Genomic DNA, 14159 nt, shown 5'->3' with positions numbered 1-14159 from the left:
GTAAGAACTCTGGGCTCTTAGGACAAAGGCTAGCAAGCAGGAACCAAGACCACTTTTCTTAGCCTATCAGAGTCTTGATGTTATTAAAGGAAATCTGGGGACAGTATAAAATAGTAGGCATAAAATGAGGTGGAATTTCTCTTAGATTTAAATCAGATTTCATTTGAACCCTCAGGCTGTTATCCCTAGAATCACTCTGGTCTTGTGGACAGATTTTATTTCTTGTTTTGCATGTTTTAGCTTCTGGCCTCCATTTCAGTCTTCCATAGCTGGTAGCCATGACAACTCATTGATTAGGGTGGAGGAAGGAATCCAGCTCACAGCCTGCTGCAGTCCAGTTTTATCTCAGATCTCGAGGGTCCTTGCTCCATTTCCCCAGCCAATCTGGCATATGGGAAAGGCCATCATGTGCAAACACAGGCTAATCAGAACAACTGCTCCTCAACACTCCAACAGTGCCCTTTAAACTTTCCATTGGAGAGGTGGCTAAGTCAGTATGTCAGCAATATATCCATTGCTGCTAATCTGGGGCAATGTAGTCTTTAAATATTTAAAGTGGTCATTTCCATCCACTGAAGATGGTTCTTGATTATGGTTGCATTTTCAGCCAGGCTATGAGAGATGAAAGACTACCTATCCCTACCCTTTCAGAGTCACAGTTTAGGAAAAGAAATAAGTGGGTTTTGGATCATCTAAAGGAAATAAAGTTTTTTTTCCATGAAAACTCAAGGAATTTATTTCCATGAATTCTCAAGGGCAGAGTGGAATATTTGACTTTATTTTTTTATTTTTTGCTGGTGGCTTGCTACTCTACAGTTTATTTCAGAACCAACTGATATGTGTGGTTCTGACTACTCATTGTTCATGTTTTTACTCATGATAACAACTACTAAGAATGTATTAGTAGGAAACACTTGGCCCTTCTTTTTCATGTTTCTTTATAAGAGAGTTTTTTTTCTGCCTTCAAAACATGGAGAATGTTAAAGTTATTTTTCAAAAATTGTGAGTTACTGATTATTCACTTTAGAGCAGGAATGACCTTTCAGATGAGTAAAATTAATGAGAATCTGACATCCATTTGGCCATGTTTACATGAGGACTAGTTTTTTGACCCTCTCCATCTGCTAGAACCTGAGATTTTTAGGACAGACAATGGTCCTCCGCTTAAGTAACTGAATAAGTGAGCTCTGAATCCATTCATACCCAAGTCCCTCTGCAAGTTTATGCCAAGTTCTCTGTTTGGTCGAAATTTAGGAGGAGGTTGGAGAAACTATTAGTTATGTTCCTGAGTGCTCTCCATTTGAACATTACCCAAAGAATTCTATGCTTTATGAGTTATTGGGCCTTCGTGAATAATGATGCTTTGATATGCATTTGGCTGTTCTGCTTTATTGGTTCTCTAGTGCATAGAATCTGGCCGGAAGAAATTCTCAATCTTCCATTAGAACATTAGAACATAACAATTTCTGACAGTCCACAGAAATAGTGCCTTAACTTCAAGAAGGCAAAATTCTTCTGAAGATATTTTCAACAGAATGGAATGTTTGGCTACAACTTCCTGCTTGACAAAACTGTAGGAAAAGGATGGTGACTCAAATCTGGGAAAATTAAAATTGGAGAAGACAATATGTGGAAGTTATTATAGAATTTGCTACTTTCTGAGAACCAGTCATATGTTTTATTAATAGAACTAGACAGAGATTCTGGAGATGCTATTTATTATTTATAAGGCATATTTAGACACACCTGAATTGTCAAGGCTTCTGATATGACTGATAGTAAAAAAAAAAAAATAAAGAAAAAGAAAAACACTATTGAACACTATGGAATGGAGATAATTATTAGAAAAAACAGTGAATGTTTGATTTTGTGAAGAGCCTTTCCATCAGCCAAAACTTCTACTTTCTGACTTTACTGTAGTAATTCTGCATGTTTGTGGTCTGATTCTTTTCTAGTCCTACTTTTATTTTGGATAGTGTTTAATGTTTAGGAGCATCTCTTTCTGTCCATTATCCTCTTTTCAGTGGCATTTCCATAATGGATGATGAGAAGGTTGGCAAAAGAATGGTTGCGTGTCTAGTTTCGCTTTCATTTTACTGGGCTCCTTAACTTTCATCTCTTATTTTTTTTCTTTCTTTTCACTTCATTGTCTCTAAGGTATATCACACCTTCTCTTTACATCTGATTCTTCCCCAGAAGCAACATATCTCCAAAGCTTTCACTTGTAATCTCATAATAGGGGGCCCAGGGAATAGAACATAAGGAAAAGAATCATTCATGCTCCATGGCCGGACCTAGCATGTAAAAATGTTCGTGTGGATAATGCTGTACCAGTCATGTTGGCAGAAGACACATCACACCAGAGACTCTCCATAGATAGTCACAGGAGTTAAAAAAGGGAAATTACTGAAAATTAGTATCAGAATTTTACATCATGCTAAGTGAGCACTATTTACTATGCATTAGAACCACTACCTAAGATATTCATATGCTGCATTATGTTGGCCTTGGACTTGTATAGTTTTGTGTTATTTTTTACCCCTGAACAGCTAACATTCTAAAAATATTTGTTTGGTTGCCCCTGCTTGATACGCATGTAATGTGAGTTAAATTTATGTGAAGCAAAAGAACTCTGAATGGTCCCAGGGCCACAAGACATGCAGAGTCGGCTAATTGAAGAAGCTCACCTAGGTGCTGCAAATGCTCTCAGAACGCACTATTACTTCTATTACTGTTTGGAATAATTCACCATTTTCTCTATCTTAGAATGGAAAAAAAGAATCACATCATAGGAACTGAAAAAGTAAAGTATTTTTTACTATTTCTTTCATTCACTGAGAGGATACCATGCATATGTACTCTCCCAGAGAAACTTATTAAAGCATGATCTTCATTCAAACAAAGATGACTGAAAGAAAGTTCTTTAAAAGGATATACAATAAGGATTTAGCATATTTTTAATTGTACAGCAAGGACTAAAACAAGATGGGAATATAGATTAAAAAATAATATGTAAATATTACTAATTCTGATGAAGTAGGGAGAATGCAGATTTTTAAATGGGAGGAGAAGGGACCAAAAATTAAGAAAATAGAATATCAGCATTGACTGATGTATAGGTCATGGGAAGAGTCAACAGGTTCTATTTAAAACCGAAGATCAGAGACTAGAGGGATAAGAAAGCAAAAAGGAGATTAAGGGCAGTATAAACAGTATTCACACAATAGGAAACTTTACAATAAAAGTACATAGTTTCTTAAGTACCAAAAGCAACTGAGATTTAAAAAAAGGGCGGGGGCGGGGGGAGACAAACAAGATACAGAATTAAACTGATTTGGCTTTAAATTTAATGTAATTCTGAAACAATTTCTGATGAATTTTTGTTTTTAACCTCGCAAGTTGATGCAAATTTCACACAGAAAAATAAACCAGAAAGAGATTGAGTTCCAAGTGGAGATTAGCCCTATCAGATATAAAAACAAACTACAAAGCCTCTATAATTAACACACTGTGGCACTGGCTCATGAATGTACAGACAAAATAATGCAGTAGAACAGACCAGAGGATTCCAAACTACAGTTCACAGGCCAAATACGATTCACCATCTCTTTGTAAATAAAATTTTATTGGAACAGAGACAATCCAGAGAGACTCATAGGTTTCACAGAGCCAAAACTATTTGCAATCTGGCCTTTCACAAAAAAATTCCCTGACCTGTGGAGCAGACTATTCAAAAATAGATTCAGCTACATAGAAAAATATAGTATATGATAAAGATAATATCTCAAATAACTTCAAACTTGATAATCCTGTTGTTGTTTTTTTTAAGTAAATGCTAGACAAATGAGTAGCCATTTGGAAAAAGGTAGAATTGGGCTCATTCAGTATACATATATACATTCATATGAACTCCAAATGAATCAGAGATTCAATTAAGGCAAAAAAAAAAAGTCACCAACTATGAATACTAGAAGAAAATACAAATGAATTCCTCTCTAATTATAACTAAAAATTCAGATGCATTACTAAAAGACTGTTTAAGTTTGACTACATAGAAACCAAAAAGGTTTGCAAGGCAAAAATATTACAAGCAAACTCAAAGAAACAATGATAAACTGGGATAAAAGCCACCTATATCAAAGATAAAAGTATATTGTCCATAGTTTATAATAACTTCTAAAAACTGAAGTGAAGAACTTTCTATAGCTATCCCAATAAGGAAGTAATACCTCAATAAGGAAATAACACATATGTGGTATTGTGGCCAAGAATATGTAACCTGAGTATAATGATGAAAAACACCAAACAAACCAAAGATATGGCAAGTCCTATTTGAAAAAGGAGGGAGGGAGACTGAATACTTTAAACTGTCGATGTCTTAAAATATACGGACAGATGACAATTGAAAGCAAAACCAGACCCTAGACTGGATACTGGAAGTGATATGAAGAATTTCAGATCAATTGATATCATTGAAATATAAATTATAAATTAAATAAAAATCTTATGGTAAATTTACTGAAGTTATAATTGTGTTCTAGTTATTAACATAAAAGCATATTCTTAGTCTTAATAAATGTAGCCTAAGGATTCCTGGGGTCGCAAAGAGTTGGACATGACTGAGTGACTGAACTGAACTGAACTGAACTGAAGGTATTTAGGAGTAAAAGTGTACAGTTGTTTTTGTACTATTTTAATATTTTTATTATTATAACTTATCTGTAATTTTAAAATTATTGCCAAACAGGAAGCTTTGAAAAAGTGAATGAGAACACCATACCAGCATTTTTGGGTTCACTTTCTCTTGCCATCCTTCTCCCCAACTTCCCCTCCCCCAAAAGAATTAGTGGGATATGTCAGTGAGTACTGCTTTCTTAGGGTGATGCAGAAAGACAAATAAAAGAACAGAACAGAAAAGAGAATTTATACAAATACCAAACACGTGGCCACCTGATATTTGACAAAGGTGATATTTCAGTGGAGTAAGGAAAAGGATTAACCTTTCAATAAATGGTGCTAAGTTCTTTGGATATTCACTTGAAAAAGAAGAAAGAGGAGACTGAAAGGGGCAGGAGGAGAAGACGAAAAGGAGTATAGATCCCCTCTCTCACACAACAGAAAATCCATTTTAGGCAAACTGCAATTTTGAATGTGAGAGGTAAAAAAAAATGTTCATTGAATAAAATAAAACATAATAGAATATCCTCATGGCCTTAGCATGAGCAAAACACACAAAAACAATAAGCATTCATCATAAAGGAAGTAATTAATAAATCAGATTACATCAAATCTAGCAAATTCTGTTCATCACATTTTTTAACTTCAGACTAAAGATAATGTAAACTGTGTAGTAGTTCAGTCTCCCGGAAATTTCCTCCCCAAATGATACAAAATAATTTCATAATTATGGAATTTCTGCATAGCCCATACCCTCAGCAGTAATTCAAGATAGAGGATGTTCTAGCAACAAAGTAATCACAAATAGGAAGAGAAAAATCAACAAACTCCTCAGTATAATCCCTCATGCTCCCATCAGTCCCTTGTCCCATTGGAAAACTGGAGAGCAAAGGCGGATCCAGATGAAAGCAGGGAAGAAAGAAGAGGACTGGCAAAGAGGCCTGGGAGGTATTTGGATCAGTCACTACAAAGACTGGACATTCCTAAATATGAAAATACTACCAGTATTTTGAGGCAAGGACTATAAGGCAGAGACTTTTTAAGTATAACTGACTTAAAGGCCCAATTTCTAATTTAAGGACGGCTACCTCACATAAGACTGTTCAAGCAGGCAGTTATCTAGATAGGAGGAGAAAGAAACCAATGCGGGGGCGGGGCGGGGCAGGGGGGTGGGGTGGGGTGGGGAGACCAGGGAGCGGCAAATGGGAGGAAACTATGCATCTGATAAACAACCTGGGTCCTTGTGCAGACAAAGAAAAAGCAGGCATCTCCAGACTGACAGGAAACCATACACTTTGGGTGATAAGCGTCTGGGACTCTCTAGCATCTGAACGTAACCTTGTGCTCACTATGCCCTCATAACAATAAAATTAGCCTTGCACATAAGAAGTTCCCATCATGCACTGAGGCCATGGCCCTTCTGATCACGGATTAAGTGAGAACCAAAATCCTTCCTCCACTCAGTAAGGTGGAGCTGGGATGAAAATCAGGGGAAAAGATGCCCAAATCCATCCCAAACAACTGAATATTCATCTCTTCATTTCTGCATCTCATGTAACTGTGAGGCTGTCACGGCTAATGCCATGGCAGGCAGCCTAGATTAGGAGTAGGCCTGGTTTCCTGGGGTAACATAATTATCAGGCCTCCTGGAGCCAGCCAATCAACATACGCCTAGCCAGAAAAAAGGGAACCTATCAGGGGAAAGCTGAAAGCCCCACGTTGGGCCAATAAAAATTACCTCGCAACTGTGTAACCAATCAGCTTACGCCAACTACCCACTGTGTAACCAATCTGATTGCGCCAACTACCTGCTGCTTATTTTGACCTAATAAATACCTGAGAGAACTGGGGCTCAGGGCCTTTCGTCCTCACACACTTGGTGAGGGCGGGAGGCCCTGGCTCGAGTCAGTAATAAATTCCCCTATTGCGAGTTGCATTGTTTCGAGGAGTCTTCTTTCCCGACCAGGGACTCGGACTACGGGCAGAACATTTGGGGGCTCGTCCGGGATCCCTTGACAGGGGAAGAACGCTCTTTGGAACAAAGGGGAAAAAGGACAGGTAATAGCACCGGTGCTCAGGCAGGTCTAGGAAAGTCCAGAGTAAACCCAGGGCCCTGCTGTGAAGCAGGAAGGTGTCTGGCACAGAAAGTCCAGAGTAAATCCGGAGCCCTGCTGTGAAGCAGGAAGGTGTCTAGCGCAGAAAAGTCCAGAGTAAATCCGGGGCCCTGCTGTGAAGCAGGAAGGTGTCTGGCACAGAAAGTCCAGAGTAAATCCGGGGCCCTGCTGTGAAGCAGGAAGGTGTCTGGCGCAGAAAGACCAGAGTAAATCCGAGGCCCTGCTAAAAGGCAGGAAGGTGTCTGGCGTTAGGGAAAGCTTTCCATGAGGGAACAGACAGGCCGTTCCGGCTGGCGTGAGGCTGAGGCCAGCGAGCGCGCTGGAAGGCAGCCAGCTCTGCAGGAAGGAGACCTCCTCTCCTAAGCCCGAATCTGGGAAACAGTGGACTCCATACTGTAAGGTGACCCTTGTTCCAGAGGATCTGTGTTGTCGGCCGATGTGTGTCTGTCTGTGTGTTTTTCTGTATAACTGCCAGCATTGTCTCCTGTCTCGTTGTTCTCTGGTGTGTCGTTGTCTACTTCTTATAAAGCCTTGGAGCCTCATTTCTGTTTCTGGGAGTTTCAGTGAACAGGCAGACAGTTGTCGGGGCAACTGACGAGTCCCAGCCAGGGCTACTCCCTGGCAGATTCTGAAGGCCTCCCAACAAGTCAGCCCCAGTAACGGGAGCCCGAGAAGGTGAAACTCTTTTCTTTTTTCTCTTATTCTAAACCAAGAATCTGGCCAAATAAAAACCCGTCTGTGTGGGCACGGGACAGTCACTTAAGAGCCGATAGAGCGCCTGCCACTGGAAGACTCCCGTGAAAGGATAAGGGGGTCACGGAACGGGCTAGAAACCCTTAGGGTGCCCACCCCCAGCAAGAAAACTTCCGTGCAACGACTAAGGCACTCAAATAGTTCCATGAAGCATACCACAAGCCCAACCTCCTGGCCGCCACCACTCCCGATAGGATTTATTGGTGGTAATTCTCAGTGACTTTCTTCTGACTCTCGCTATGGGGCAAGGAGAATCCACCCCTCTCTCTCATGACTGATCATTTCTCAGATGTCAGGGCTAGAGCATTTGATCTGACGCTACTGGTTACAAAGAGTAAATTAATAACCTTTTGCTCTGCAGAGTGGCCTGCCTTCCAAGTTGGATGGCCTCCAGAGGAGACTTTTCAACCTTCCATTATTCGGGCGGTGAAAGAAAAAGTTATGGCTCCTGATCCCTGGGGCCACCCGAGCCAAGTCCCATATGTTATGGTCTGGCAAGATCTAGTAGAAGATCTGCCCAAATGGTTAAAACCTTTTGTTCACAAACTCCCTGATTCTCCTAATGTACAGGCCCTGGTTATGAAAACTCCCACTGCCCCAGAGGAAGCCAAAAAGAATAAGGGCCCAAAACCGGTCTTGCAGGAATCCTCGGACAGGAACCTGATTGACTTGGAGACGGAAATTAGGCCCCCGCCATATGCCCCTCCTCCGTTGCAGGTTCCCCCGGGGGGAAGAGCCCGCCCGCCTATGAATCAGAAGGGACAAGGGAATCCTGACCCCGGAGAAGGAATAGAGGAAATAGGGGTGAGCAAGATCATGGGGACCCAGAGTTACCTTCATCTACTGTACAGGCACTCCCCGTCCGGGTGGGACCAGCTAACCCGGACGGAGAGCAAACCTATCAGTACTGGCCCTTTTCCCATTTTGTTCACTCATAACCCCACCTGGGATGATTGTCAGCAGCTGTTGCAGGTGCTCCTCACCACAGAAGAACAGGAGCAAATCCTGGCAGAGGCGCAGAAACAGGTCCCGGGGGCCGACAGGAGACCAACCGCCCAGCCTCATCTCGTGGATGAGGGGTTTCCTCTGTTGCGGCCTAACTGGGATTTTGAGCGAGTGGAAGGTAGGGAGCATCTCCGAGTGTACCGCCAGACTCTAATGGCTGGCCTGCGGGCCACAGCTAAAAAGCCAACAAATTTGGCAAAGGTAAATTTAGTAAGGCAAGAGCCCACTGAGAGCCTGTCAGCCTTCCTAGAGAGGCTAATGGAAGCCTTTAGGCAATATACACCTATGGACCCCCAGGCTGAGGAATCACATGCTGCAGTTCTACTAGTGTTTGTGAATCAGGCAGACCTGGATATTAGGAAGAAATTACAAAAGATAGAGGGGTTAAGAGAACAGACAATACAAGACTTACTAAAAGCAGCTGAAAAGGTATTTAATAATAGGGAGACCCCAGAAGAAAGGGAGGAACGACTTCGTCGGGAGAAAAAGAGAGACCAAAAAGGCAGGCCCTAAAGAAAGATCAGTGTGCTTACTACAAAGAATGGGGGCACTAAAAAATGAGTGCCCTAAGAGAGACCCGAAGAGAGGAACAACCCAGAGAGAGAGAATTTCCCCTGGAACTCGAGTTCTATATGTGGGGGAAGACAGTGACTAGGGGAGTCAAGACTCGGCACCCCTCCCCGAGTCCTGGGTAATCATACATGTGAAAGGGAAACCTGTTGGCTTCATGGTGGACACTGGCGCCCAACACTCTGTTTTAAATCAAAAACTGGGACCAATGTCTAAGAAAACCAGCTTGGTGCAGGGAGCCACGGGGACAAAAAGATATTGTTAGACCACGGAATGGAAAGTAAATCTGGGACCCATCAGGTGTCCCATTCTTTTTTGGTGATACCAGAATGCCCAGCCCCTCTACTTGGTCGGGACTTTTTGACTAAAGTTAATGCTCAGATCCATTTTGACCCTGGGGGAATGTCAGTCATGGATGGACTTGGACAGCTGATACATGTCTTGTCTCTAGCTTTAAGAGATGAATACAGACTTTTTGTGCCTAAGCCCTCAGAGGTTATAGCACCAGATATACAACCGTGGGTCCACAAATACCCGTTGGCATGGGCAGAAACAGCAGGAATGGGACTGGCTAAACAGAGACATCTGGTCATCATCGAACTAAAAGCCAAGGCAACTCCTGTGAGGGTGAGGCAATACCCTATGAGCCAGGAGGCTCGGCGGGAAATCACTCCCCACATTCGATGGTTCATGGATGCCGGAATTCTCAAGCGGTGCCAATCCCCTTGGAACACCCCCTTACTACCAGTGAAGAAGCCAGGGAGTACGGATTACAGACCTGTCCAGGACCTACGAAAAGTCAACAAGTGGGTGAGTGACATACACCCTACTGTCCCCAACCCGTATACCCTCCTAAACAGTCTGCTGCCTGAGTACACTTGGTACCCTGTGTTGGACTTGAAAGATGCTTTTTTCAGCCTACCCCTGGTGGCCCAGAGCCAAGAAATATTTTCCTTTGAGTGGACTGAGGGGGAAGGCCAACCGGTAGTACAACTAACTTGGACCCACCTCCCACAAGGGTTCAAAAACTCCCCTACCTTGTTTAATGAGGCTTTGAGTGAAGACCTCTATGAATATCAGACTCGCCACCCACAGGTCATCCTGCTGCAATATGTGGATGACCTTATGTTGGCTGGAACCACAGAGGAGGCGTGCAGCCATGCCACCGGTGACCTCTTACAGACTTTAGGCACCTTGGGATATTGTGCTAGTGCAAAGAAGGCGCAAATATCCTGGCAAGAGGTCACCTATTTGGGGTATAAGATCAGGCAGGGGCAAAGGTGGCTAACTCAGGCCATGAAGGAAACAATATTGCAGATACCAGAGCCCAAGACCCCCGCCAGGTGAGAGAGTTTTGGGGGACTGTTAGATATTGTAAACTGTGGATCATGGGGTTTGCTGAGAAGGCCCGGCCCTTATATGAGAAAAGTAAAGAGACCCCAAACTGGACTTGGACTGAGCCAATGAAACAGGCTTTCCAGACACTCAGACGGGCCCTACTAAAAGCGGCCAGCCGGGACTACGCCGCCCCCATATTAGCCATGGGACTTCCACCTCCTGGTATGGGGACTCTGCCGCCAGTCCCCGACTATTCCCTCCCTGACCTCGTTTGGATCAACGAAGATACCACCCTCCAGAAGGATGACAAAGATGGATGGTACCAAGATCAAAACAACAACCTGATATTGCCTGCCATCCTGGGTCATCACCTATGTGAACACCTGCACACAACTACACACTTGGGAGAGAAAAAGACCTTGACACTTCTCCAGACGGCCTGCCTGAGGTTCCCTCGACAAAATGCAACTGTACGAGAGATAATCCAGGCTTGCAAAGCGTGCCAGCTGATGAGGACAGGGAAAAGGCAGCACACTGGAACGAGGTACTGAGGGGAAGAGCCAGGACAACACTGGAAGATAGATTTCACTGAGGTAAGGCCAGGCAAGTACGAGTATTGCTATCTGTTGGTTCTGGTAGATACCTTCTTGGGGTGGGTAGAAGCCTTCCCCACTAAGGGAGAGACAGCAACAGTGGTTGCTAAAAGGATCTTAGAGGAGATAGTGCCTAGGTATGGGCTGCCAGTGACTATGGGCTCTGATAACGGACCTGCCTTTGTGAGCCAGATTGTACAAGGGCTGGCCCAAGCTCTGGGGACAAAATGGAAGTTACATTGTGAATATAATCCCCAGAGCTCCGGACAGGTTGAGAGAATGAATCAAACCCTAAAAAAAACTCTGACAAAGTTGGCAATGGAGACTGGCGGGGACTGGGTGACCCTCCTTCCCTTCGCGCTCTTTCGAGCATGTAACACCGCTTATAAGCTGAATCTTACCCCCTTTGAGATTCTGTATGGAAGACCCCCCTCCTGTGTGTCCTATATTCGAGGGAAAATGCCTACCACCCCCTACCTTGGGACAATTTCAGCAAACACTGATGGCATTAAGTAAGGTACATAGCCATGTTTAGAGATTAATTCGAGAGATACACGAGGGTCCAAGCAAGGGGACCATCTCCTCACATAATATTGGCCCAGGTGATTGGGTTTGGGTAAAACGACACCAATCTAAAGCATTAGAACCTAGATGGAAAGGCCCTTATGTTGTTGTCCTTACCACTCCTACTGCTGTTAAGGTCGACGGGATCGGGCCCTAGGTTCACTGCAATCACGTGCGGCAAGCCACCCCGGAAGAACAGGAGAAGATGCAAGCAGAATGGGAGACAAGACCTCACCCGTCAAATCCTTTGAAACTGAAACTCGTATGACGGGAGCCCTCTTAACTCTCCTGCTGATAACAGTTTTCATCAGCCCAGGAGCAACCAGCCACAACCCCCATCAGCCAGCTAACCTGACTTGGGTGATCTACAATCCTGAGACTGGAGAAGTGCTTAATTCGAGCTCCAACGTGGCCCCCAAAGGGACATGGTGGCCAGTACTGACCTTTGATTTGTGCATGCTGGCAGCTGACGGTAATGGGTTTGGTCCCCACCAACTGACCAAGTTCTTTGCCCACGGCTCTTTCGGTCTGTTCACCCGTAACTGAGCGAAAAGGCCCACAGTACTACGAACAGGTGCCTGTCTATGTCTGCCCGGGGGGAGGAAGGGATCGAAATCAAATTGAAAAATGTGGGAGAGTTGACTCTTTTTATTGCGCTGCTTGGGGTTGCGAAACCACGGGAACAGTCCATTTCACACCTCCAAGAATCCTTGAGCTCCTTGGCTGAAGTAATGTTACAGAATAAGAGAGGTTTAGATTTATTGTTTCTACAACAAAGAAGATTATGTGCAGCACTGGGAGAAAAATGCTGTTTCTATATTGACCATTCAGGGGTGGTACAAAAATCTCTCCAGAAAGTAAGAGAGGGACTAGCCCAGCGAAAGAGAGAACAAAAAGCCCAACAAGGCTGGTTTAAATCTTGGTTTCAGCGCTCCCCCTGGTTGACCACTTTGATTTCCACCCTCCTGGGTCCACTCATAATATTAATATTGTTACTGACCTTTGGTCCATGCATTTTAAACTGTCTGGTCTCATTTATTAGGGAGAGCCTAAATACCATCCAAATTATGGTATTGAGACAACAATATCAGTCAATTTCACAGGGTGAAGAGGAAGATTCCTCTACTTGAACAACAGACAGGGGGGAAATGTGAGGCTGTCATGGCTAATGCCATGGCAGGCAGCCTAGATTAGGAGTAGGCCTGGTTTCCTGGGGTAACATAATTATCAGGCCTCCTGGAGCCAGCCAATCAACATATGCCTAGCCAGAAAAAAGGGAACCTATCAGGGGAAAGCTGAAAGCCCCACGTTGGGCCAACAAAAATTACATTGCAACTGTGTAACCAATCAGCTTACGCCAACTACCCACTGTGTAACCAATCCGATTGCGCCAACTACCTGCTGCTTATTTTGACCTAATAAATACCTGAGAGAACTGGGGCTCGGGGCCTTTCGTCCTCACACACTTGGTGAGGGCGGGAGGCCCTGGCTCGAGTCAGTAATAAATTCCCCTATTGCGAGTTGCATTGTTTCGAGGAGTCTTCTTTCCCGACCGGGGACTCGGACTACGGGCAGAACAGTAACCTGACAGCCAAAGAAACACAGCGCAGCTAGGAAACTGAGACTGCCTCCTCTCCCCTGGGGACGTACTTTAATTCAAATAACTGCTCACTTTGCTTTCTCGACCTCTGTCTGTCTCTGATTCTTTCTGCCACAAGACTCTACCCTGGGTACTATCCTTGGTAGAACCATCCAGAACCTTGCAGAATTTGGTAAGCCTCAGCCTCTCGCCTCCCTTGCCCTTGAATGGCACCGCCTGAATTCCCGTCGTTTGTCTCTCTTTTTTTGCCTGTCCCTGTCTCACTGTTACTTTCCATTCGTACTTTCATGCCTTGCTCACTGGTAATGGGGAAAAAAGAAACCGGCTAGGCATTTTCCCAGGCTGGTTCTGGCGCTTCTTGTAACGTAGGCGCAGAGCCTGCCGAGAAAGGTTTCTGGCCATTCTCACTGGCCACTAGGGACCGAACCACAGCAACCTTGCCCTCAGGGCTTGCCTGATCCACCATTTAATTAACTACCATCAGGCGAACTCAGGTGGGGCTGAGTTTGGCACATGGACAAAAATAGGAAAAAATGTAAGAGGAGATTGAACTTAGGAAAGAAGTGGAAGGAAAAGATAAAATTTTCTTAGCAATGAGTAAATGCATTGCAAGAGCCCAAGGTGGAGTAGACTTCAATGAAAATTTAATAAAAGGCATTAAACAAAGGTGATAAAACAAGCAAGAAGTTAAAAATGACATAAAGAATGAAGTAAAAAATAAAGCCAAAGAGTAACAGAAGAGGAAGACTGGCAGAGAGGTAATAATATCCACATTATTGGATTACATAAAGAAGAAAAAGTAATGGAAGAGAAATAATTAAAAATAATTAAAATTATAATTCACTTTCCAGAGATAGAAAAACATCTGAATCTACACATTGAAGTAGCTCCCTGAATACCTGGGAAGATTAAACGAGAATGATTAACTCTGAGGCATATCCTAGT

General features: G+C 43.6%; 1 pseudogene; it reads right to left on the bottom strand.

Moving 5' to 3' along the window:
• The window catches only part of LOC122673863, a 33728-nt pseudogene extending 20112 nt beyond the window's left edge, over positions 1 to 13616 (bottom strand).
• Between the last annotated feature and the right edge of the window lie 543 nt (positions 13617 to 14159).

This window comes from Cervus elaphus, chromosome 18 (genome assembly GCF_910594005.1).
Source record: "Cervus elaphus chromosome 18, mCerEla1.1, whole genome shotgun sequence".
NCBI classification, from domain to species: domain Eukaryota; kingdom Metazoa; phylum Chordata; class Mammalia; order Artiodactyla; family Cervidae; genus Cervus; species Cervus elaphus.
Note: the sequence above shows the minus strand (reverse complement) of the source record. Positions and strands in the feature narration are given on the sequence as shown.